This window comes from Peromyscus maniculatus, chromosome 16 (assembly GCF_049852395.1).
Source record: "Peromyscus maniculatus bairdii isolate BWxNUB_F1_BW_parent chromosome 16, HU_Pman_BW_mat_3.1, whole genome shotgun sequence".
Taxonomy (NCBI): Eukaryota; Metazoa; Chordata; class Mammalia; order Rodentia; family Cricetidae; genus Peromyscus; species Peromyscus maniculatus.
Window position 1 is genome coordinate 64481541 of NC_134867.1, and position 26205 is coordinate 64507745.

At 49.3% G+C, this 26205-nt stretch overlaps 1 protein-coding gene and 1 long non-coding RNA gene across 10 annotated transcripts in view; both read left to right on the forward strand.

The window, feature by feature from the left end:
- Rps6ka2 (ribosomal protein S6 kinase A2) overlaps positions 1-26205 on the forward strand; it is a 295100-nt gene that overhangs the window by 167270 nt on the left and 101625 nt on the right. The gene's annotated exons all lie outside the window — the stretch shown is intronic.
- On the forward strand, positions 10103-13869 carry LOC143268931 (uncharacterized). The gene is made up of 3 exons (XR_013045161.1): positions 10103-11540; positions 11580-11617; positions 11695-13869. It is a non-coding gene; the product is annotated as an uncharacterized LOC143268931 (long non-coding RNA).

Consider the following 26205-nt stretch of genomic DNA (forward strand, 5'->3'; position numbering starts at 1 on the left):
GATTGTGTGTTGGCCATGCCTGGTCAATAGGACAAGCTCAGGAACATACACTGCAGGCAGGCTGTATGTGGACTTCCCAAAACCCGAGAGCCTGTGGGTCCAGCTCCTCCTGCTGCCAAGCACTGGACACAGAGTTGTGGCTTCCATCTCCTCAAAATCTGTTGGGTCTAAACCCCCACACTTTCCATGATTTCCTCTTTGGGGAAGAGAGCTCTGCCATTGCCCGACTTCTCTGTTTTGTTCATGTCCTGTGTGAGGAGGATGAAGATAGCAGTGTGTGTGTGGGGGGGCTAGGGTAGCACAGGATGAATGGTGCTGGATGCTCAGGAGACTGAGCAGGGCTGGCTTCCCAGCCTGTTGCTGCTCTGTGGAGGGCTTGAGTCTGAATGTTTTGAATTATTATTTTATTGGGATAAATGGGTAAGCATGGTATAATTAACAATTTTGAGCATACTTGTGGAATTTTGCTGCATAGTTACATGTAAAAAGCACAGGCATTCCTTAGTAGGAAGTGTATTTGGAAAATGCAATAATGTTTTTAAATTTATGTTTCAAACAATAGTAGACTTGTTGTTTTCAGATTTACCAGTTTAATGAAGATGGTAAAGTGGGGGAAATGAAGAATGGATTTCTTTCGTTCACTGAAAAAGCCCAGATTTCCTATTGGTTACAAATCCATATTCTTGTTTTTCCAGCATGTGTATCATTTACTTTCCTATCGCTGTGACAAAATGCTCGATAAAGCATCTTAAGAAAGGAAGCAGCTGGCGGTGGTGCACGCCTTTAATCCCAGCACTCAGGAGGCAGAAGCAGGCAGATCTCTGTGAGTTCGAGGCCAGCCTGGGCTACAAAGTGAGTTCCAGGAAAGGTGCACAGCTACACAGAGAAACCCTGTCTCGGAAAGCAAAACAAAATAAAACAAAACAAAAAAGAAAGAAAGAAAAAAAGAAAGAAAGGAAAGAAGGAAGGAAGGAAGGAAGGAAGGAAGGAAGGAAGGAAGGAAGGAAGGAAGGAAGGGTCTATGTGGTTCACAGTTCAAAGGTACCACCCACCACGGTGAGGAAGGTGTGGCAGGAGAGTGGTCACATGGCAACCAGGCAGGGGTAGAGGGGTGAGTGCCGGTGCTCAGCTGACTGTGTGACGGCCATATCCAGGGTGAGTCTTTATTCTCACTTAAACCCTTCTGGAAATGCCCCCCAGACACGACAGCGGTGTATTTCCACGGTGCCTTCAGATCCTGCCATGTTGACTGTCACTGACCCTTCACGGTATGGTTAGTGGCTTCAGGATGCCTTGGCTCCTTTTTTTTTGTCTGCTTTCCTTTCTTATGTTGACCTCCCAATTAAAATCCAGCATATGCAGACAAGAATGTAAAGGTGGTTTCAGCGAAGTGAGGAGGAAATGATTGCATGACAGACAATATTTTATAATACTAACCTTCCAATTCTTAATGCTGTCCCTTGGACATCAGATCTCACCGACAGAATAAATTCCTTAGGAGCACAGAGGTATTAACGGCTTTCCGTGTGTGTGTGTGTGTGTGTGTGTGTGTGTGTGTGTGTGTGTGTGTGTGTACACGTACGTGTGTGTACTCTGGTTTGGACAGGGGAGTGTATGTGTACATGTGTATGGAGGCCGGAAGTCAATCTCAACTGTTGTTCCTCAGGAACCTCGATTTTTGAGACAGTCTCTCATGGAGATGCAGTGCAGCTGATGAGGTGAGCCTGGTTGGCCACATCGAGTCCTAGGGATTCTTCCTGTTTCTTGTCTCCTCAGTACTGGAATTTTAACCCACATCTGGCTTTTTGCTTGGGTTCCTGGCCTCAATCTCAGGTTCTCACACTTATAAGGCAAACATTTTACCAACTGAGCCGTCTATCAGCCTGTTCTTTTTTTCCTTGGGATGTTATGGTCAAGTATTTGCCAAGTACCGCTGTTTAACTGAGAGATCTTATTTTGCTGAATTGCTGTATCTAGATCTGTATCTCAGATCTAGATCAAGATATGTATAAAAGAAACACATTGCTGACTAGGAGGTCATCTGAAGCAGTCTCTTCTGACCTGGGGGTAGATGTCCACAACCCTGAGAAGAAGCTCACTTGGGTGTGTGGCAAGTGAACTGTACAGCCCTGCTGTGTAGACTCTTATCCATGTTGCCCACCGTGGGTTCTCTTTGAGGTTGTGGTCCTGCCTGTTGCTGATGGTTCCTGGGTAGCTGATTGCCTCTGCCAGCATGTAGATGCATGCTTCTTACCCCTCACCCCACGCCATTGTGCGATCAGGCTATCTTTTTATTCATGAGAAGAACTGGAGAGCCATTTTCAGTTACCTCCCAGAAGGGTGAAGGAACACTTCATGACTTCTATTTATGTCTTTTAAATGGCCTGGCACATTGTGTGCAATAGCTCCTACTCATAGTCAAAAAACATGGCTTTACTAACAAGCATTACTCTTCCTCACAAGCTACCGGTGGAGCGAAAGACGCTTGTTTACGTTAATAGCAAAAAATACAATGAGGAGATTGTAGCACAAGGGGGAAAAGGGGGAATAAAGGAAGAAAAGAGTAGAAAGGTTCAAAAATATGCAAATGAAATCAAGTGGTTCAAAATTAACCACCGTTTCTTTATCTTGAAATAAGTATAGAAGGATACTTTCTGACTTCTTGGTTGGAGAGACAGCCCAGCCAGAAGAGCGCTTGCCATGGGAGCCTTAGGACCTGAATGTGATTCTCAGTATACACATACGGTCTAGGCATCATGGTGCATGCTTGCAATCTGAGGAAGCAGAAGAAGGCAGGTCCTGGGGGATCTGTGGCCAGCCAGTGAAGCCTAACCGGGGCGCTCCAGGCCAGTGAGAGACCTGTCTCAAAAACAAAAGGTGCCTGGTGCCTGAAGAATGACACCAGAGATGGTTCTCTGGCTTTTACATGCACCCCCCACACACACACGTGCACTTGTGTATACCAGGATGTGCACAAGCATGTGTACAGGTGTGTGCACAAAATGAAGATAATTCCCAAGTTCCTGAATATTCCAGTTTGTAAATCCTTCATTTTTCAGTAATTACAGATAAACTATACTTGACACTCAACCTTTCCAATGGGGTTATACTGTTAACAAATAGCTAAGATGCACGTCCATTATTTCAACGTGCCTAGGCAGTTGATGTGAAGGGCAGGCATCATGGCACATTACTGTAGTAGCTATGACAGCGTTACATCGGAGCATGCTGATGAGGGTCACTGAAATTCACCTGCCGAGATTCATGATCCTTTCTGCAGTCACTTGGAGGAGGATCAAAGTCAGGGTTTTCCCATCGCCTCCTGCATGGGACCTTTTTCCAAACACCTGTATGGAATCTGGAACAGGCTTTGAGGGACTGCCTCTCCAGTTGGGTGAGGTGCCTGCTGACCTTTCTTGACCTCCCTCTGGAAATATGGGGTCCCAGAAAATCCCCTTGAAGCCAGGACTCTGGGGTTTTAGCAGCCATTTATTGAGGGAGGGGACAACAAGGGGCAGCCTTTCCATTAGGGTCATTTTCATCCATGTCTTGGGGCGGGGACAACAAAATCTCTTTCCATTGATTGCATGAGTGACAGTGGGAGTGGCGTTGGATGGGAACGGACTCTGATACACGTTCTGGAAGTTACTTTGTGGGTTAAATCTCCAATTTTAAGTTGTTGATTCTTTTGTTGTTGTTGTTCATAAAAATTCTGTTGAAAAATCCTTAGCTCCCTGGGTGTTTGTTTTTATGACTTTGCCTAGAGGTGTTTCAACTCTAGAAGAGGTAGGAGAAATTCAATGTAGAGAAAAGTTCACATTTACATGGTTGATGTTAAAGTCTAGGGAAGTTGGGAAAACCATCCTCTAAGGATGGTTGTGGATGATGCGATATTCTGGAAGCCTCAGAGTGAACAGGGTTGCTATACACTGTCATGGATTGGCCAGAGGTTGCCCACATTAGGGTCTCAGGTGGGGACATTTGTTTGAGTACCTTCTAGATTTTGACAGAAATTGGATGGTACATTTTCTGTGGGAACCCAAAGTTGCTCCTGACTATTTTGTTTTCAGAAGTGATCCTGAATTCATGAACTGTCAGTTTTTAGATGGGGATCTTTCTTGCGTGGACTAGTAGACTCAGTTAGGTATGAGAACCCAGAGTCAAACATTTCTTTTGTAGCACCAGATTAAATCTGTATGGATGTAGTCATATTTGTGAGACTCATACACAGTTTTATATAATGGTGAAGCGACGTCTCCTCAACCATGTGACTCCATTCCAACATGTTTTGTTTACACCATTCTAAATCTCTCGCTTCCAGCTATCGCACATTCTAAGAGGGTTTACTATCAGACACTAAGAAGCCAGGGCCTCCCAGGAGGGTGGGTGAAAAGTTCTACCTGCTGAGCAGTGACTCCAGTTACAGTGAGAGGTGAGGGACACGCACTCCCTCTATGTCTTTGTCTTGTCTTAGATGCCATCTGCACAACCTTGTGTGATCTGTATGACATGCACACCACTCACCTGTGTGACATGGACAAAGCTATGATTTCAGTATCTTCGCAGAAATCTGGAAATTATTACTCACTTCCAAACCAAGCCTTGATCCATTTTATGTCCCTTTACATTCACCTCTTCCTAACCCTCCACAGCCCTGTACCAGCTGGAGGACATCTATCCCTAGAGAGTGGCCTGTCTAGACACATCAGACAAATGGAATCCTAAAATTAGTGATGCTGTGTGACTTTCACTCTGTAACTTAGTGTTTTCAAGCGCCATCCAAGCGGGCATTTCTTTGTATTGCCAAATAATACTCTATTGTATGGCCACACCACATATTTATTTACTTATGAAGAAGTTGATAGATGTTTGAAATGTTTCCACTGTTTGGTTATGATGTAATGCTGCCAAGAACAACAATTCTGTAGGACTGTTTTTAAGGGTATACCTCTTCACTTCCTTGGGAAGATACCCAGGCAGGGGACTGCCCTGTCTGAGAGCCCCCTGCATTTTGAAGCAGCTCTAGCTTGTTTCTTAAGACTCAGTGTGAAGGCATCTAGTTCTCACCAAGGCTGTAACTGTCTTTTCCACTATTTCCACACTGGCGGGTGTGGACATGCTGGTGGTGTAGGGTGGCACCTCCCCATGGTTTAGATTTGCATTTCCTGAATGACCCATGACATTAAGCACCGCTTCTTGGCCATTTGTATGTTTTTCTTGAAGAAACATCTATTTAGAGCAGTTTTCCCTTTTTAAAAGTTGAGTCTGCCAGTAGGTCCCGTGTGCAAAAGGTCTTATGACCTCCCTAAACAGCTGGGGACCAGACATTCAAACGCACAGGCCTGTGGGGCACAGTTCCCACTCCAACAGCCATGATCAGTCTTTCCTCATTAAATTGTAAGGGTGACATACCTGTCCCAGAGACGTGTCCTCATCACACACGGCTTTCCGCCACTGCTTCTCTCCACTGTGGCAGTCGTCTTTTCCCACAGGACAATGCTCTAACTTTTGTAGGAGCTCTTGCCGTCATTCGGACGTCCCTGTGCAGCCAGCCCTTCCTAGATAACAGTAGGGTATGCATTCAGAAACCATTTGTGCAGATAAACTCGACGCTACCCTTTCCTCCCGACTGACTTTTCTCCTGTTGTGGTACAGGAAGGTCTTTGATCTCCTTATAGCTAAGCCTGTTGCAAAGGGAACTGTTGGAAGACTAGCAAGTGCCCAGGTCTGAGGGTCACAGGAAGCGGTGTGAGGATGGCTGAAGTCTGTTCTGCATTAGTCTTGTGCTCCTTCAGTTTCCATTCATGAAAGCACTACAACTTTACATGGTGATTTGTGATAAAAAGTGAAATGTGTGAAGCCCCCGGGTTCTCCTAGTGCCTTCCTGTTTTGGTTTGCTTCTCATGGACATGCACCAAGGTGCTGAGCCAGCATTAAGAGGTGGGGGTGCAAGACCAGATCTTTAGTAGTGGACGATGCTTCTGCTAAGTTCACATCCACGTGCCAGGTGGAGCCAGAGTGTGTGGTTACATCTCAGGTCTGTGAAGCCTTATTTGCCTTTCCAGTGGGACTTATTGCTGTTTCCAGTTCATTGCAATCTTTGGAAGCTCTCCAGGAATACCAAAGGGGAATAGGGGTGGCTTATATTTCCTCCACAGCCCTCCTCACACATGGCCCCTTTCCATCAGAATCTCTACCTCCATGTTCACATTTTTGTCTAATGTCAAGACCCGAACAGAAGGCATGGCATTTTAAAACCTAAATAATCTTAACAAGCATATTTGAGTTTCTAGTCAGAATGCTATAGGCCTGGGTCTGAGTCCCAAGAGGCACCTGCTGAAGTCTCTGCGTTCTTGTGTCCTACAGCAAGTAATTAAACCAGGGACACATGACCTGAGATAGAAACAGAAACAGAGACACTCCTGAAAATGGGCGTGGCTGGAGGTGAGGGAAAAGCCCCAGAGCGCTGAGCCATAAGGTCCACAGGTGACATTTACCTGACACCCATCTCCCCCACATCTGTGTGTCTCAGGCGTGGTGTAAGCGTGTGGACACGCTCTCCAGGTGGGAAGCGGCTTCCGGTCTTTCTCTGCCAACTGGCTTATTTCATGTTAATCTTGGTGCAGCTTTTTTCAGCCTCTATTCTCCTGCCACGAGAGTTTTGGGGATCTCAAATCCAGTATTATCCCGAGGGCTTCCTTCTAAGGAGTGTGCCCGTGTCAAGGAGGAAAGAGTAACAGTCCTGAAGTAACCGGGTGCTGTGAGATGCTCTGCCTCACGCAAGGTGTGGACTAAGCAGCTGGGGTCTGGGGGACGGGTGTGTGATACGGTGAACAGGCACCATGTAGCGAGCCAGGGGCCTGAGGACTTAGGAAGCAGCTTCTAAAACCAGGCCTCCTCCCGCCGCGGTTAGTAGGAAATTCCCTTTGCTGTAGAAGTCCTAGGGGTTTGGCCGTTAGCCCCTCATGCCTCACACGGTCTGAGCTCTCTGTATTTGTTTGATCTCAACCAGCCCGGGGCGTCGGTTCCTCCATGGACTCTGCTTGCACACGAAGCACCAAAGTGACCAATGGCTAGGACAGGCCCGCAGCTGGCACTACCTCCCCTCTGTCTCTATTGGCCCCAAGCAAGAAGGTTTGATCTGCCTTCCGAAAGTCTTCCAGTATGAGGTGACTCAGTTTCCCTATCAGAGATCACCCTGTATAATATAAAATGTGGAGTTTTTAAATTCCTAGTCCACCTGTCCAAAGCCCACCTCAGCGATGGCAAAGTGTCAGTGCCCGCCTCTGGGGACAGTGTCGCTCATAAGCACTGTGAGTCAGAACAGCCCTCCTTGGGAGGACCTCCCCCCTTCGAGGTTTTGGGGGTGGAGCTTTTTCTTGGTTATATTGTCACTTCTTCCCACTTGTAAACATGGCTGTGTCCTTGTTTTATGGTCCCCCACTCTAGGGAGTTCCTTAGAGACGTTTGGAGAGGAGCAGAGCCACAGGAGAGTGGGACGCTCTTGACCATGGTCTCACCCTTGCCTTGGCCACCCGGAAAGTGGGAAAGTGAAGTACTCTGGGTGGGTGTTGGGGGCGTGGCTTTGAGTCCTCCGGCATGGGTGGCCCATCTCCTAGGCGTTCTTTTAATGTGCCTGAGTTTCCCGACCTCTCCTTAGGCCTGCCAATGCCTTTGCCCATTACAATCCAACTCATCCCTCTGGGCAGCTTGAACTTGCCTGCTGTATTTCAGGGTACCTTCCTACTGCCCATGTCACACAGCGGGACAGTCTCCCCGATGGCCTCCCTAGCTGTTGGCTACTGTAGCTTTTTATAGCCAGCCGCCCTCCTTCACAGAGAACCTGGTCAGGAGTCTCCTCACACCCATCCCACTGAAGCCAGACAGGGTTCCCAGATCACCCGTCTACCCCAGTCTCTGGGGTCTGGTGGGAGAGGCCCTCCTCTGTGCTCTGTCCACTCCGTGGTTCTGTAGTTCTGACCGAATTGTGCTGAGAAGCACCTTTTGTGGAAATGCCACCACAGCCCATGCAAGGCACGAACACAGGTTGGCTTCAGAGGAGCTACCTCCCCTTGTAGGCCAGAGTGCTGGTCACCTGGGCATCTCAGCCATGGGCCATGGGCAGAAGGGGTTTCCTGGACCCAGAATGCTTGAGTTTTGATCTCCCAGGTGCCACCCACCCTGTCAGTTCTGAACGGCTTCCCACTGTCTGTATAAGTGGATGTGGAGGTTTGGATCCCCCAAATGCTGAGGTCTGCCAATGCGAATTAGCTTAGGAAATAAACTTTTTCCAATGTGACCAGATATCCAGCCATCCCTCCCGAATTTCATTTCCCATTGTCTTAGATTGGGTGCCATTCATGCCTATTTATTCCCTCATGTTGTGTTTTATGTTCCCTAAACACTACAACATGCTCATGTTCTGGTTTGCTTGTGGTATAAATGGAACCACATTGCCTGCGTTACGTAACTGGTTCCATACGTGTCTGTGCATTCATGTTGATCGGCAGCTTAGCTTCGGTCCTGTCTGCTTCTGTGTTGTGTCTTGTTTTCCAACGGTACTGGTACTTACTCCGCAGTCCCCCATGGGTGGACACCTGTCCCCCCCTGCCACTGTTCTCAGTAGCACTGCTTAGAATACCGGTTTATAGCTGCCATTCCCACACACATGGTGGGGTGAAGGGACAGGGAGCTTTCTTTAGGGAGTATCTGAGAATGAAGTGGCTGGCTGTGGGGCACGTGATCTCCCACAGCCACGCTTTCTTACGCTCACTGCAGACAGTTTGTCCAGCAGCTGCTCCTGCCAGCTGGCCACAGGAGTGCCATTCTCCATGGCTTCCAGTCGTCAGGCCATCACCCGCCACTGGCCACCCTCTCCTTACATCGCCCATTTATGTAATCTTCCTAGTCTCTGTCTTCTAATTGATTCACCAGAGTTCATTTTGTATTCTGGACATCAATTATATGGGTTATGCAAATACCATCCAGTTTGTGGCCTATTTTTAACCCTTTTATACAGAAACTTTAAATTTTATGCAGCTAAATTTGTCAGCTTTTTCTTTATGGTGTGTTCATTCTGTCTCTGAGCTGCACGTCTGCCCGTACACTGAAGTCATACAAGTAATCTGTCATTCTCTCAAGGCTTAAAAGTTTTAGTGTGTGTGTGTGTGTGTGTGTGTGTGTGTGTGTGTGTGTGTGTAGGTGCATCTGTTTGTAGGTGCATGTGGAGGTCAGAGGTAAGCCTTGGGTTCCATTACTCAGGAGTTGTCCACTTTTCTTTAGTCAGAGTAGATCACTGGCCAAGTAGGCTAGACTGGCTGACCAGCAAGCCCCAGGATCTGCCTCTCTGCCTGCTCTGCTGGGATTAAGAGGCCACGCTACCACACCGGCTTTAAACAATGTCTTCCGTGGGTTCTGAGGGTCAAGGCAAATCCTTTACTGACTGAGATGTCTCCTCCATATCCCATTGGTCTTTGCTTGCTTGTTTGTATAGACTGCGTGTGGTGCAGACCTTGGCCTCCTGAGTGGGATGACCTGCTTTCTGAACCTCAGGCAGCTGTGTGTCCATCCATCTGCACCTGCCGTCAGTGTCGCCAGGAGAGGCTGCTGCCCAGTTCCCACTTGTGACCTTTACTCTGCTTCATTTTTCTAACTTGTACCCAAACTATGTTGTTCCATCATTACCTGCTTAAAATAAGTCTCGGTATCAAATGCAGTGCGTTTCTCCTGCCCTTATCTTGTTTTGTTTTTAAGTTATCGTGGCTCTTCTTTATTTTTTAATTGAAAATAATTTTTTATACAGTATAGTATGAGCTCTCCTTCATCTCCCAGATCCTCCCCACTCTTCCAATTCCACACCTTCTCTCTCTCTGTAGAAAACAGGCAAATGAAATCCCAAACAAACCAGAATAAAACAAAACAAACAAACCAACAAAAAAAAAAAAGCATGAGAAACACATGTATAGGCACACACACACACACACACACACACACACACACACACACACGCACACACACACGCACACACACATACATACACACACATACACACACACGCACACACACATACACACATATACACACGCACACACACATGCACATTTATACACACACACACACACACACACACACACACACACCATAAAAACACAAAATCAGAAACTATGATATATAAGCAAAAAGACCAGCAAGGTTAAAAAAAAAATCTCCAAAAATCCCAGTCTGTTTTGTGTTGGCCAACTTCTGCTGGGCATGGTGCCTGCCCTTATGTGTGGTTTGTATACCTGGTTAGACTCCATTGGAGACAACTAAGTTTTCGTTTGCAGCCTGCCAATTAGAAAGAGTTTCTTGGATAGGGGTGGGAGATCATGTCTACTCCCCCTCTCAGCACTAGGACCCTGTGTGTGCTGCCATTGTCTCTGTGAGTTCATATGTTCGTCAGCCCTGTTGGGGCGAGGAGATCCTGTTTCCATGGTGTCGTCCATCCTCTTCGCTCTTACAGTCTTTGAGAATAGCTCCCTGAGCTCTGACAGGAGGGGTTTGATGGAGATATCCCATTAGGACCGAGTGTTTCAAGGTCTCTCACTCTTTATCACACCTCTCTTGATACTATACAGTCCATTTGATTTTGTAGACAGCTTGTCATTGGCACAACTTTTTAGTCTAATTAAATCAGATATTGTGTGTGAAATGCTGGTGCTGACTGTCAGCAGTGCTCGGGACCAGCTCCGGGGTCTTCTGTTGGCTAGCACTCTTGTAGTCTTGCACCTTACGTGACGCACTTTGTAACCAATGGAGTGCCTACATAGGTTTAAGTCAGAGATACTGCTGTCACGAAAGCATGTGGCTTATATGGCTTCAGGAGCATTTCGTGTATCTACTAGTATATAACTTAATTGCCGGCTGATGAATATGCCTTGATTTTTATCACTTTCTTTTTAGGTCATATACCCTGGGGTGTGTTCAGTAACTATTGACTCAGCAGAGTCAGGGGTTAGCCCTGGGGTGGAGTGGGCAGTTAATTGGGTTTCCTCTTTTAATACTTGCACTCTTCCTTCGTTCTAACTTTTATTTATAATCATCGTTCAGAGGTAAGTTTCTTTTTTCTTTTAGGAAATATTGAACATGAAGAATATTTCAATATTTGATGCTCTGCATCCGGTAGGCAAAAGGCAGGTGAGTTTTAACAGGAGTGTTGTTTCCTACAGTTTTGATGAATGTTTCAGATGCCATTTCTGTCCCGTGGAGTGCGCGAGGTTCTGGTCTGCTGAGAGAAGCCTTGGAGTACTTCTGCTCTCTACTGCTCTCTCTGTGGCCCTGCCCAGCTCTTTACATCATCAGTGCCTTTAGAGATGTGCATCTTGCATTCTACAGAATATTGGTTCCTCAGGACTTCAAGAAGCTTCCTGCATCACCCAGACATTGACAAGAAAGCAAGATGGTCCAGGCCAGACACTGGCAGCAGGGGATGTGTGTTGGTTAGTTAGCACCATGTTGGCTGAGGTGGATGTGGGCTGGTTAGTTCTTCCACATTGGCTGAAGTGGATTTGGGTTGGTTAGTTAGCGCCATGTTGGCTGAGGTGGATGTGGGTTGGTTAGTTACTTCATGTTGGCTGAGGTGGATGTGTGTTGGTTAGTTAGTGCCATGTGGGCTGAGGTGGATATGGGTTGGTTACTTACTTCATGTTGGCTGAGGTAGTTGTTAAGTACCACTTGTCAGGACTTCATTTCATTCAGGTTATATACTGAGAAAGTCTTACGCGTATCTTGCTGCATTTTAGAGAAATATAGCACTCACCTTATTTCCTATATCTAGCTATTTGGTAATCTTGTCTTAAGGAAAGGGCAGCCAGATTACTTCTCCTGCGACTTATCTGTTGAGAACATTCTCTCTAAAATGTCCTCAACCAATCCCAACACTCCTGTAGTTTCCAGAATCCACTTGTCTAAAGATTCTGGTGCGTTTTTAGTTCTTGGTACCAGTGCCATGGCCATGCTTCTTGAGACCTCAGCAAGAGTGGCCTTTACATACTGTGTGTGCCAGGTGGTTCCTCCGGCTGAGCCCAAGCTCCTGGGGTGAAATTCTTGCAGTTCATGGAAGCTGGAGGTTTGAGAGTTTGCGTCCAGTCTGCATTATGGAGTGAGACTTTGTCTTTTGGCTGACAAGTAGTTGTAATCCTGCATGACTATCTGCATGCCCCTAGACGTCCAGGTGAGCCAGGCAGGTGAGCGCCTCGAGGACGCTTTAGGTCGGCCATCTGAGAGTGGATAGGAATCCTATGTGATTGGGACAGGATAAGCCTTGGTCAGCAGTTGGGGAGGATGGGAAGAGGACAGGGAAGAGGGAGGCCGGGAATTCATACAGAGAGAGGCCCTTCCTGCCGCTTCCTGAACTGCTGCAAAATCTAGCAGACCCGAGAGGTGGCTTCTCTTCCCGCCTCCATTCTCCTAAAGAAAACAGGCTTCCTCTCCCTGAGGCAACAGGAAGGTGTGTCACGTGAACAGAGAGACTTCAGGAGTATGCCCTTTAGAGTGTTAGCCACACAAACCGCTGGAGCTGAGTTCACAGTGAGCAGACTCACACTCTTCAAGCAATGTCTTGAAGTTAAAGGGCCACCCGATTCCAAGCTCTGCACCAGAGCTAGCTCGGAATCTTGTTAGCTCCAGATATAGCTGGGGTTTCTATTCCGTTACCGTCCCCGGTCTGTCCGCACTGTAAAGAATCCAGTCTTAATTTTGCAAGCTCTTCCATCTGCCAGGAGCCTCACTGTGCTGCTCTTGCGTGTGTGAACACAGGCTGCCCACCTGCCCACGCTCTCTCCGTGGGAACCCCTTCCGCCCAGCCCGGGAGTAGGGCTGTGGAGGGAGAGGGGCGTCAGGGGAGCCAGTCACTCAGTCACTGGGTGTGGCTGGTGCCACTTGGGCCATCACACCTTTTTCCTTCTCTCTCCTTCCCCCTTTCCTGCCAAGGGCTTTTTTACTTTCTGCCTGATGAGGATCCGTAAGGACAAATCATTTCAACAATTTGTGTTGTCAGGGTCCCTGAAAACAGGGCAGGTGGACCTGTCTCCGGGACCATTCCCGTGTCGGGCAGAGGGAGGCAGGGACATCTTACCAGAGAAGAGCCTATCCAGTGTTGGACCGCAGTGAGCGTGGGAACTGAGCTGTGAGATGCCAGGACAGGACAGTGTGGCCTCCAGAGCAGGGATCAGAACCTGGAACCACTCTACCAATCGATTTTCACTCTTCCCTCCTTCAGCACCTGAGGAGATATTTCTTGTCTCTTTGTGTTTAATACGTTGAGATGTTATTTCGATGCTACTGGCCAAATCCAAGTAAAAGTCATGAAAAAACTGCTTTTGTCTAGATTTCCCATTGGAATTGCGTTTCAGAACGTCTTGTTCACTCTATCCCGCTGAGCAGGAAAGGTATCTCTGCCCCTCCGGGGGCTAGCGATGAACGACAGTGTCTCATCCTCCCTGCTTCATCCACTCTTACTGTGATGGTGGTCCTTTCTTGTAGTTTAGAGAGGAAAAAAAGCTAACAGTAAAAGTTGGTCTGGAGCCGGGCGGCGGTGGCGCACACCTTTAATCCCAGCACTTGGGAGGCAGAGCCAGGCGGATCTCTGTGAGTTTGAGGACTGCCTGGTCTACAGAGCGAGATCCAGGACAGGCATCAAACTACACAGAGAAACCCTGTCTCGAAAAAACCAAAAAAACAAAAAAAGTCGGTCTGGAAACTAAAGTTCCAGGGGAGGCTGATTTGTAAGGGGCTAGTACATAACCTGCTCCCATGAGCAGCTTTCTGGGCATCGAGAAAGTTTTTGGAAGTGTGTGTGTGTGTATGTGTGTGTGTGTGTGTGTGTGTGTGTGTGTGTGTGTGTGTGTGTGTGTGTGTGTGTGTTCTTCAGTCAATCTTGACCTTACCTTTTTGTTTTTGTTTTTGTTTTTGTTTTTGTTTTTGTTTTTCGAGTGCTGGGATTAAAGGCGTGCGCCACCACCGCCCGGCTTTGACCTTACCTTTTTAAACTAGGGTTTCCCCTTCAATTTGGCTCTCACCAGTTAACTAGCAAGCCCAGAGATGATCCCTCTCTCTTCCTCAGGCCCACAGCACTGCCCCGGGGCTTTTACATGGCAGCTGGGAACTGAACTTGGTTCCTCAGGCTTGTGTGGCACGCACTTTAGCCACAGAGCCCTCTTAAAGCCCCCAGGATTTGGAATACACAGGGTTCAGTTTGCACTTGGAACTCTTCATTCCTTTGGTGAGAAACCACGAAAAAAACTGGCATCTCCCAAGAAGGAGCTGTCTTTAAAATCAGTGTAGAACCCCAGGGCTGTGGCTGGGTTTCTCAGTGCTGTTCTCGTCTGCTTCTTTTATCTTTATACTTAGGTTGTTTTGTTTGCCTTTCCAAACACGCTGAATAGAAACAGCACGGGGCTCTGACTGGAGAGTGACAGGCGACGCTGTATGACATCTTTGAAGAATCTGTGTTTGCATGGTGTACTTTTTAAAAAGTTGACAATTTAAAAAAATGTTCTCACTGCTGAAATAAAATAAAATTTTATAACAATTATGAGGAAAATAAAAGAAATAACTGAAATGGCAACTCTTCACTCTTAACACATGACTCCCAGATGACAGCGGGGCCTCATACACTTCCTGGGAATTGCTGTTTGCTCCCCTACAATTATAGACGTTACTTTTATGATATGTTCTTTTTGCCACAGGCCTTGGAGTGATTTGTTATTCTGTTTCATTCATCTTTCTTTTTCTTTTAGCAGTGGTATAATAAAGGACTTTTCTTCCAAATGCCTAGAATCTAATGTCTAAATTGGAATTTGATTGGAGTAAAAATTCACCAATCGATTCCTTACAAAAGTTGACTTTTAGGATCCACTGAGCTCTCTCTCTCTCTCTCTCTCTCTCTCTCTCTCTCTCTCTCTCTCTCTCTCTCTCTCTCTCTCGACTTCTTACTTTCTTTCTGAACTGCACGTGGGGCCATTCTTGCCACATTCTCTCAAGACATTGCCTTTTGCTCCAGGATTTTGTGTGATGGCCATGTGAGTGGAGAGCTTGGAGGCCTTTGAGGGCCTAGAATGGCTGTTGGTCATCTTAATGTGACTTATGATTCAGCTATGTGTTAAACTTGACTTTCAGAAATACTTCCCAATTTAAAAAATTTATTATTTGGCAATTTCATACGTGTTTGTTATGTATCGTATCCACCCCACCCCCCTCCTTCCCTCCCATCCCGCAACACAATCGCTCCTAAGCTAAGGGCAGGGCTCTGGAGCCGGTCTCGGCTTTGTGTTGGAATTTTTAACAGGTCTTAGGTAGGAAATCACAGCTGTGAGTTCAACTCTTATCTGCTCCTGGGACTAGGTGAGCAATTAAAGAGGAGAATAGTCCCAGGAGCAGGCGCAGGAAGTCAACCCTAAAGGTCAGTAGGTGCTGGCAGTATACCCATGCAGGCCAGTGCTATTCTTCAGGGGAGCCCATTTCCAGTAGATTCAGGCATCACCCAGCAGGGCCCTTTGTTCTAAACGTGATTGTTCCTCACACAGTTGCTGCTGCTGCTGCCGTCTCCATGACCAGCATCTCTCTAGCTGAACGGTCATCACCCTCTGCTGATGCCTAGATATGAAGCGGGCCCTGCCTCCTGCCCACTTTCCCGGATTCTTGAGAGTGAGCTAGATAGCTGCTGTACCCTGCCTGGTTATATTTCATAATTCAATTTATTTTTTTTAAAAGATAGATAAAAGCAAACATTTTGTGCTGGTTTTGGTTTTGTTCCATGTGATGTTTTGATGTTCCGTGTGGTGGTTAAATCAGGGTAGACACATCCATCTCCTCTGCGATCTGTCACGTCTTTGTGTGACTGTATTCCAGCTCCTCTCTTCTGGCAGTTTCGAAGCACAGTCTGTACTGTTATCTCTAGTCTGACTGCTGCGCCTCTTACTCCTATCCTCCTGGGACTTAGCATCCAGAAATCAGCTCTCCCCAGACAATTTTCTCGTATCTTACAAAACTCCTTCCCCCCCTTTTAAGCTCTGAACTGTTCCGATCTCACAGGTGCTTCCGTCTGTGAGGGGATGGAAGAGTTAGTCCATCTGTTCAGCTTGGGTTGGCAGCTGCTCCTTATCACATGGTACTTTGTGGAACTAGTTGTACAATATAGACCTGCTTGAAATTGGTCACATGGGTCACTGTGGCTGTTGGTATAGTGGCCAGGTTTCAGAGTGTTGACTACATGCTCTCCACTCCTAAGTACGCTTCTAACAGACTACTACACCAAAGGAGCATGTGCACTCCCAGTTCCAGGGGCCAAAGGTGTGGTCCACTCTGGGGCAGAGCCAAGCTCCTTCCAGAGGTCCCAGAGAGGACTCTTCATGCCTCTCCAGTGTCTGTAACCCAGACTCCACGGCTCAGAGAGTTGGGGCACGGCTGTCCTCCCTGTGTGTCTGTCTGTCTCTGGCAGCCACCATACTGCATTGGGACCCACCCACCCTGCTGCGCTGTGTAATTAGTGGGCTCGTTGATTGCATTTGCAGAGACTGTCCTAGGAGGATCATGCTCCAAGGCTGGTGTTTGACATGTTTTGGGGGCACTAGTCAACCACAGTGCACTTTCCCTGCACGCCGAGGTAAGCTTGCCAGCAGCCTGCAGTACTCTGCACCAGGTGGACTTCTCTGCCCGAGGGTCATGGGTTTGCTCCTCTGTGACCCCAGAGTAGGGTGCAGGGCCAGTTCTGTTTGCTGAGCCCTGCTCCATAGCTTTAAGAACAGACAAAAAACGCAAACCGTTTATCCAGTCACGTAGTTTCTGAATGATGCATGCACGAGGATGCACCACTGTGCCCAGTTTTGTGTGATGCTGGGGACCGAGCCCAAGGCCTCGTGTGTGCTGGGCCCCCTCTCAGCCTCTCTGTGGCTCTTGTTCCACTTACTGAGTGTGACTTGCTGACCTGTGAGATCTGGCCGAGTCCTTCTGAGTCCTCAGTGCAGCTGCTCCTGCCGAGGGACATTCTCACGTAGAGGCAGGTAATGTGCTGTACTTGATGGTGCTTGGAACTGGGGAGAGCACAGTGCTGACTGCCCGGGAGGCACCTCTGACTCTCAAAGCCCTCTTTGTCCTGCTTTGTGTCTAAGTCCTTGGTCATACTCTAAGCTCTGACATGGATGGTCTCTTCTGATCCACTTTTTCCTGGCCCTTTGCTCAGAGAGGGGCAATTGCTTCCCCAGGACTGCACATCTGTCCACTCCCCAGGACTGCACATCTCTCTGCTCCCCAGGACTGCACATCTCCCCCAGGACTGCACATCTGTCACTCCCCAGGACTGCACATCTGTCCGCTCCCCAGGACTGCACATCTGTCACTCCCCAGGACTGCACATCTGTCCGCTCCCCAGGACTGCACATCTGTCCACTCCCCAGGACTGCACATCTCCCCCAGGACTGCACATCTGTCCACTACTCAGGACAGCACATCTGTCCACTCCCAGGGCTGTACATCTGTCCACTCCCAGGACTGCACATCTGTCTGCTCCCCAGGACTGCACATCTGTCACTCCCCAGGACTGCACATCTGTCCGCTCCCCAGGACTGCACATCTGTCACTCCCCAGGACTGCACATCTGTCCGCTCCCCAGGACTGCACATCTGTCCGCTCCCCAGGACTGCACATCTGTCCACTCCCCAGGACTGCACATCTCCCCCAGGACTGCACATCTGTCCACTACTCAGGACAGCACATCTGTCCACTCCCAGGGCTGTACATCTGTCCACTCCCAGGACTGCACATCTGTCTGCTCCCCAGGACTGCACATCTGTCTACTCCCCAGGACTGCACATCTGTCCGCTCCCCAGGACTGCACATCTGTCTGCTCCTCAGGACTGCACATCTGTCACTCTCCAGGACTGCACATCTGTCCGCTCCCAGGACTGCACATCTATCCACTCCCCCAGGACTGCACATCTATCCACTCCCAGGACTGCACATCTGTCTGCTCCCTGGGCTGCACATCTGTCCGCTCCCTTGCCTTTTGTGTTTCCCCGGCTTGGCTTCATAAATACTGATTCTTCCTTCATTTGCGTTGGCTCTTCTGAGGATTTTATTTGATATATTTTCAAGTAAATTTTGCTATGGGTAGTTAAAGTCTAGAGAGTGGCATTATGTGGTACATACAGATTACTGATAAGATTTTGAGTGAAGCATGTGAACACATGCAGGGTCTCGTGTGGTTAGCACTTTGTCCTGTGGCCGTGGCTAGAGTGGCTGGTGTCGGCCACATTAACGCGAAGCTCACGTGCAGCTGTTTAAATACCTGTGCCTCCCGAGGGTTAGAGTTCTGCCGTTTCCGGCTTGACTCGGGTCCTCCAGGTCAGACATGGGCTCGGCTCAGTCTTCAGGTGACCCAGCCCCAGCATTCTTCATCTTTGGGTGCTTAACCCTGGAGTGGGCTCTTCTTCCCCATAGATGGTACCTCAAGCCCTGCAGACTATTTGCCAAGCTGTAGGCTTGATCAGTCCTCCTGCCTCAGGCTCTGGAGTAGCTCTGCTGTGGCAGACTCATGATCAGTCAAGTCTGCTGACGTGCAAAGTAGCCAGGACTCTGGTTTCATTGGCAACTCTTTCTGAGGTTTAAGCAGAAAGGAAAAACCATTAGGAGTTTGCTCTAACCAGGCGGTCTGCATCATCCAGTTAGGGTCGCCAGTTCCAGACCTTAGGTCTTTGTCCGACCTTGACTCACCCCATCCCACCAGTCTTCAGTGTCTCAAATGACCCTCTTGTGTCTCAGTGGCCCCTCTCCCACCCAGCAAGCCAGTCCTGGGCTACCTTCCTCTAGCCTCTGTCCACATTGCCTGGGATGACCTCAGGTGACTTTAGTGTGTAAATCTTGTTTCCCCAACTGTATACAAATGTCTTTCCGTCTTACCATGTTTTCAAGAGTTTGTTTTTATGTGAAGTACTTAGAAGAGATTTCGAAAATGTCTTCAGCAAATACAGCTTGCATGGGTCTGAACATCCTGTGAGTCTTCATTCGAGGCCTGGAGTGCACTGTCAGTATTTCCGGAGATGTTTGAGATGTAGGTGATGTGGCCTCTTGCTACTGTAGGTCAGTGTGGGAGTCACTGCAGAAGCTGGAAACGCAGCTCCTGTCCTCCATGCCTAAAACCGATGGGGATACAAACACAGACCTGAGGGTCCAGTGGCTGCCTCAGTGGAGCATTTCCACAGGTTTCCGTGAGTTCCCCTCCCACGAGGAAGGTTGTTTACGATCCAGGACATCGGTTGTCAGGCTGGTTTATCTTCCATGTCTGCATGAGTGTGACATGCAGTGACTGAGGATCCATGTTCCCAGAGCTGTGGGCTTAGTCTCAAAGCTAATGGCACCCATTCTTGGTCTTCTGCCCATGACCGTGAACTGGGCAGATTGAGCAGAGACCCGGGGTGCAGAGACCCGGGGTGCAGAGACCCAGGGTACAGAGACCCCGGGGTGCAGAGACCCAGGGTGCCTCCACTTTGCTTTTCGTTGAATTGTGGAGCTGACATCTGCTCCACATTGGCTGCTCAGCCTCTGCTGGTGAAGGTGGAGATTGGCCCCAGGGCTAGTTTCTGTTTCACTCTGACCATCTGTTTGCAGACAGCCTGGGGCAGGGACCACTGCTCCGCACAGCTCTGAAAAGAGTGGTGGCCAGCCCAGAGTTCCCGATCTGGGTTGTGACTCACCAGGCTTTTCCTACACTCTGTTCTGTGAAGGGTCATCTTGCTCGCTGCCCTCCCATGGCCTGGGCCATCTCTCCTCTCACTCCCAGCCTGAAGTCAGCCTAAGGATACCCTGTTCACTCCATCAGCAGCTGGTCCCCCTGAGCCACTGTGACGGAGCGGCTTTGTGATGTTCCGAGGCCTGCTTTGAGTTTCTGCTGGTCCATTTACTTCTTGGGATGACCAGTCACGGTGTGCTGACCTTCCCTTCAGAGCCAGGGACTGAGCCTACATGGTGAGGGGCTTCCCTGTGTCACACGGGAGGAAATGACAAGGCTGAGAGCAGATTTAGAGGACGCGTCTCCCCTGTGTCTATCGGAAGCAAACCTGAATCTCTTGTCTTTATTTTGCCCTCTTTGCTTCCTTTGCCCACAGTGATGTGGAGCCTGGGAGGCTGGAGGCTAACCACACACGCCCTGGCTAGGACAGTTAGCCCTGTACTTTGTCCTGTTGGTGTTATGCCCAGGGATGGGCATAGCTACACATGAACTTCAAAAGCAGATTCTGTAATTGGGTTGGCAGGAAACATATTGGGGCACCATGCTGATCAATACAGACCCGTGAGTGGTCCTCAGCCTCCCATGTTCCAAAAGAAAGGAACCATGATGGAGAAGTGACAGCGGCCGTCGGTGTGAGGACCAAGTTCCACCCCCATTGGATTTCCCTGTCCGGGCCACATGCCTGGCTCATTCTGCTGCTTTTCATGAAGTCAAGGCTGGACTTTGTTTTTCCACTATTACAGGACAATTTGAGTGGAAAGAAAAATATGAGTCATGGTCCTCTCTTGGAGCCTAAGCTTCAGAGAGCCAAAGATTCCAAAGAGCTCCAGGTCGTCCATACTAGGTGCTGCCATAGAGCTCCTGGTCGTCCTCACTAGGTCCTGGCATAGAGCTCCTGGTCGTCCACACTAGGTGCTGGCACAGAGCTCCTGGTTGTCCACACTAGGTACTGGCACAGAGCTCCAGGTCGTCCATACTAGGTGCTAGCATAGAGCTCCTGGCCGTCCACACTAGGTGCTGCCATAGAGCTCCTGGCCGTCCACACTAGGTGCTGGCATAGAGCTCCTGGTCATCTATACTAGGTGCTGGCATAGAGCTCCTGGTCATCCACACTAGGTGCTGGCACAGAGCTCCTGGTCGTCCACACTAGGTGCTGGCATAGAAATCCTCCATGTGTTTCTCAGACATCTTGCTGTAAGGCTTCTATGTGCCAGCATCTTAAAATCGGTCCAGATTGAATCTTTAGTCAGTGTTGTTGGAAATCCCAAGTTCTGCCAAATGATTCTGAGTTTCTGGACCAATATTGCATTTCACATGGGTCATCTGTCCGCCCTCTGTGAGAAGTTGATCCTATTGGGTTATTTCTAGGATGGGCTTTTCAAACAACCTGTGTACCACAAACTTGGCGCAATAGCCTGTCCAGTTATGGTTGAACTTTGAACTTTCCTCAGTATCAGTGTAACATAGCAGGACAGGGGTGGGGTGAAGGTCACAGCGTAGGTCATAGTGAGCAGGTTGGGGCATGTGCCTAAGTCCTTTCAAGATTTCCAGGCATTCTTTGTTTAGCAGCGTCACTTCATGGCGTGGTGCTCTAATACAGCTAGAAAAGGTAGTTTAAAGTGTGATTTCCCCCGGCAGTGTCCACATCGCCACCGAGTATGGTAAACAAATTACTACAAATGAGAGACTGAGGCCGGGCGGTGGTGGCGCACACCTGTAATCCAGCACTCGGGAGGCAGAGGCAGGCGGATCTCTGTGAGTTCGAGGCCAGCCTAGTCTACAGAGTGAGTTCCAGGAAAGGCGCAAAGCTACGCAGAGAAACCCTGTCTCCAACCCCCCCCCCCAAAAAAAAAAAAAAACCCCAAAACCCAAACCCAAAACCAAAAAACAAATAAGAGACTGAATGCTGAGGACTGGACTGTGTCCCCGACAGGCCATACGTTGAGGCACTGACATCACAGGGCCAGCACAGAAGCCAGAAGCAAGCCATGGGAAAAGAGCCCACAGGCGTGGGCCCGAGTCTGGGACTGATGTCCATGTCAGAAGAGGACACAAGAGTTGTTCTCCACCATGCGGGGACTTGGTAGCCGCTGTAAGCCCGGAAGAAGGCCCTTGCCAGGAATAAGCCTTGATCTGTGGTGTTTTTGTCCTGGTATCCAGAGCAGACTAAGTTCCAAAAACACCACGGCATTTTCATTTGTAGGCCTGGCTTCGTGGCAGAGCGTCTAGTAAGATTATTAGATAGACTTTAAGGATACATTTTTATTGGTCTTTAATTAGCGTCTCCGTCACCGCTGGGTGATGAGATGACTATAAATGGACCGAACGTATTGATGGTGCTTTGCTGTGTTCTAGGTTAGACAGGACGCATGTCGGCTTGTGGAAGTGGTGTGTGGGATCCAGCGAAGCTGCCTGTTTCCTTCCAGCAGATCCGCTTTCAGACTGAGCAGTGTCTCCTACACCCAGTCAAACACATCTCCTGCCGCCAGAGATGGAGGTGGCAGAGTCTGTGTGTCTGGCTTCTCGGAGCTGGATTTCAGGAATGTTTCTCCTGTGCCCCCTCTGGGCAGCAGCGGAGCCTGGCTGTGACATCAGTCAGTCCCTCCTCATCTGTAGGTGAGAGACAGTGGGTAGCGCACCTCAGCCTTGGAGGACCAGTCTCTCCTCCTGTACGTCCTCTGGCCACCTCTTTCAGTTGTTGGAGACTCTCGTGAGGTATTTAGTCTCTGAGCTTCACTGAGGCGAAGTGGATGAATCTCCCTCATACTCAGAATGGCAGTGCTAGCCTGGTGTCTGGCCGCGGCTTCCTGCAGGGCTGGCCTCCCTGGAGTAGAGCATCCAGGACTGTCTGTGTACGCTGCAGCCAGGCATGACTCCTCAGCTGAGCTCACAAATAGCAGTTTTGATAGTTTCTAGCAACTAATTATCTATAATATGATACTCTGAAAAATACAAAAATATAGAATAAACTTACCCAAGTTGCTCTATCTTAGAATTGATAGTGGTAAAATTATTTTGTTTTTCCAAGTTCAATTTCTATTTATACTTTAGTTCTGTTTTCCTCATGTGAATTTAAAAAAAGCGATCATCAACCAAATTAAGACAAATGAATCTTGAAGTAGGGAAAACTCATGTTACAGTGAGTTATTTTTCTTAAACATCCAAATAATTATTCACATTAAAGTACCCCAAATATCTAAGTTTGAAAACCAACTTGTTAGGACACTGAGGCACGGACCACAGTTACTATGACAACGGTTCCTGCTCTCTGTCTCCCCTTGCTCTGTGACTTGGATGTGTGTAGCCATCCCTACAAAGAAGCCCGCTAGTTTGCCTCTTGAAAGCTCCCCAGAATTCACTTGGGAGGTGGTGGGATATTGAGGAGGTGAGCCGTGGGGACCTTTTAGGTCACTGATGAATTGTTCTTCAAGGGGTAGGTGGGACTCTGGTCCCTCTCTTGCTCTTACTCCTTTGTTTCCTGGGCTCATGAAGGCCACAGTCACCATGTGTCCTGCCATAGGCCCCCAAAGTAGATTTGAGTGACGGCGAAGAAAACGGGGGGGGGGGGGCAAAATGCCGTGAAGTGGCTTCTCTTGGGTGTTTTGTCAAGTGACAGAAGGACAGCTAGCGTGTCTGCAGGGCATTCTGCAGGGTGTTCCTTTAACGCATCTGGCTTTTCCATCACAGTGGGATCAGGGAACTTGCTACTATCTTAATTTTTCTTGGTGTTTAACTATAGGGAAAATAGTTATTTATTTAATTTTCCAGAGTAAGATGTATACATTTGTTATGAATATGGTTTAAAAAAAACAAAACAACAACAACAACAAAAAAAACTAGACCCATTAGACCCATCATTGAGAGAGAACTTTCACAGGTCCAGGCACATTTAAGTTTGAAATGCAATCTGTGCTTGTGAGCTCACCCACACCGGCTGATGAGAGAGCCAGCGGAGAGCGTCTGGGAGCCAGCGAAGAGCATCTGGGAGCCAGCGGAGAGCATCTGGGAGCCAGCGGAGAGCATCTGGGGGCCAGCGGAGAGCATCTGGGGGCCAGCAGAGAGTGTCTGGGAGCCAGCGGAGAGCGTCTGGGAGCCAGCGGAGAGCATCTGGGGGCCAGCAGAGAGTGTCTGGGAGCCAGCGGAGAGCCTCTGGGAGCCAGCGGAGAGCATCTGGGAGCCAGCGGAGAGCCTCTGGGAGCCAGCGGAGAGCATCTGGGAGCCAGCGGAGAGCCTCTGGGAGCCAGCGGAGAGCATCTGGGAGCCAGCGGAGAGCCTCTGGGAGCCAGCGGAGAGCATCTGGGAGCCAGCGGAGAGCCTCTGGGAGCCAGCGGAGAGCATCTGGGGGCCAGCGGAGAGCATCTGGGGGCCAGCGGAGAGCATCTGGGGGCCAGCGGAGAGCATCTGGGGGCCAGCGGAGAGCATCTGGGGGCCAGCGGAGAGCATCTGGGGGCCAGCGGAGAGCATCTGGGGGCCAGCGGAGAGCATCTGGGGGCCAGCGGAGAGCATCTGGGGGCCAGCGGAGAGCATCTGGGGGCCAGCGGAGAGCATCTGGGGGCCAGCGGAGAGCATCTGGGAGCCAGCGGAGAGCATCTGGGGGCCAGCGGAGAGGTCTGGGAGCCAGCGGAGAGCCTCTGGGGGCCAGCGGAGAGCATCTGGGGGCCAGCGGAGAGCGTCTGGGGGCCAGCGGAGAGCATCTGGGGGCCAGCGGAGAGCATCTGGGGGCCAGCGGAGAGCGTCTGGGGGCCAGCGGAGAGCGTCTGGGGGCCAGCGGAGAGCGTCTGGGGGCCAGCGGAGAGCATCTGGGGGCCAGCGGAGAGCATCTGGGGGCAGGAAGCACAGTAACAGGGTTGAGGGGCAGCCACAGGGAAATCCTACACTCGCTCAAGAAGTCACACTGGGCTGGATGTTGGACATTCCAAACAAAAAGGCTTTCCTTAAAACTATTTTGTGTACTTGGAGGCCTCCTCCCAGGTCTCCTCACCGAGGCCGCTGCTCCTGGTCTTCAGCCTCCTGCTCTGGCCACTGGATCAGCAGTTTCCTGTGCCAACAGCTCCTCTTTAAACTGGTGTCTAAGCTTTCCAACCTGCTGTAATCTGCATCCTGGAGTTTGTGGAGAACGTGGAGCCCCATGGGGACTGTCCTCACAAGTTAGTGGAGAGAAGGAGACATGCTGAGAAGGAGCCCCTCATGTGTCCTTGGAGACACAGCAACCTGACTGTTGCACCCAGCTCCAAGACCAGGGAGACCTGGGCTTTTCCTAATGCGAAAGTAAATAGCATTGTGAGCGGAAGTGATCCTTGACTGAATTCCTGGGCCATAAATGTATGAAAAACGATTCCCTAAATTTCTCAGCCCCCTTTTTTGGTAGTTCATTAAAAACCACTAGTTCCCTCAGGCTGGGGATGTAGCTCAGTCCTATCTTTTGTGCAGTGTAAGCCGGATGTGGTAGCCTGTAATCCTAGTCCTCAGGAAATGGAGGCAAGAAGACAAGAAGCTGAAGGTCATTGTTGGCTGCAGAGCAAATCCAGGACCAGTGTAAGCTGCATAAGACCCTGCCAAAAAACCAACCAACCACACTAACAAGAAACACCCACCGGGTTAGGTTTTGTGTGCCTAATCCTCTGAAAAGTTAGCGTTCCCTCCTATATCCTCCTCATTCAGTACCACGTGACATCTCTTCCCCTACCTCACCCCTGACCCCCTCCCTGAGCCTCTGACTTTTAATATTTCTAGTTGGGACATAGAACTGGGTCGGATGGAGAAGGGGAAGAGGAAAGAATCCTGAACGCTCTGTTTGGGTTAATTTCGTCCAAAAATGTGCACAGCCTATGGGATCTCGGGTTTCTCCCAGCCTGCCAGATCTGAGCAGAGCACAGGGTAAGTCGAGGTGTGTTTCAAGGTGGGTTGTAGCTGTGTGCCCTGTACGGAGGACAGAGGGTTTTTTTTAAACGTTCCCACCTGCTTCTCCATTTGCCCTGGGGTTGGGGCATCCTTGGGTTGCTATGACTCCACAGCCCGGTGGCTTGGTACTGAGGGGTGCATTGGTCATCAGGCAGGAAGGGCAGAGCCTGCAGGACTGGGGCCCCAGACGGCAGCACTGCTAGGCTGCCCGGTGACTCACAGGAAGTCAGCTCTTAAGCCCTCTAAACACGGCGTGGTAAAACTCTGGGATCACTGCCCCACAGCCAGGACTCTGATGTAATGAAACATCCCTGTTCTTTTTGGTTGAGACTCTTTGCAGATGACTTGGCATGTGTGTTGTTTGTATAATCATGAAAAGGGACACCTGTGAGTCCTCTTCTTAACCTGGCAATGAGATTGTGAGTGCTGGACCTAAGAGAAGAAAAAGGTAGAGAATGGTAAGACATGAGCCCCGCTTGCCTTAAATACCGCAGAACTGGTCTTTTCCTGCTGATCGACTTCTCGCATTGGAAAGGCCTGCT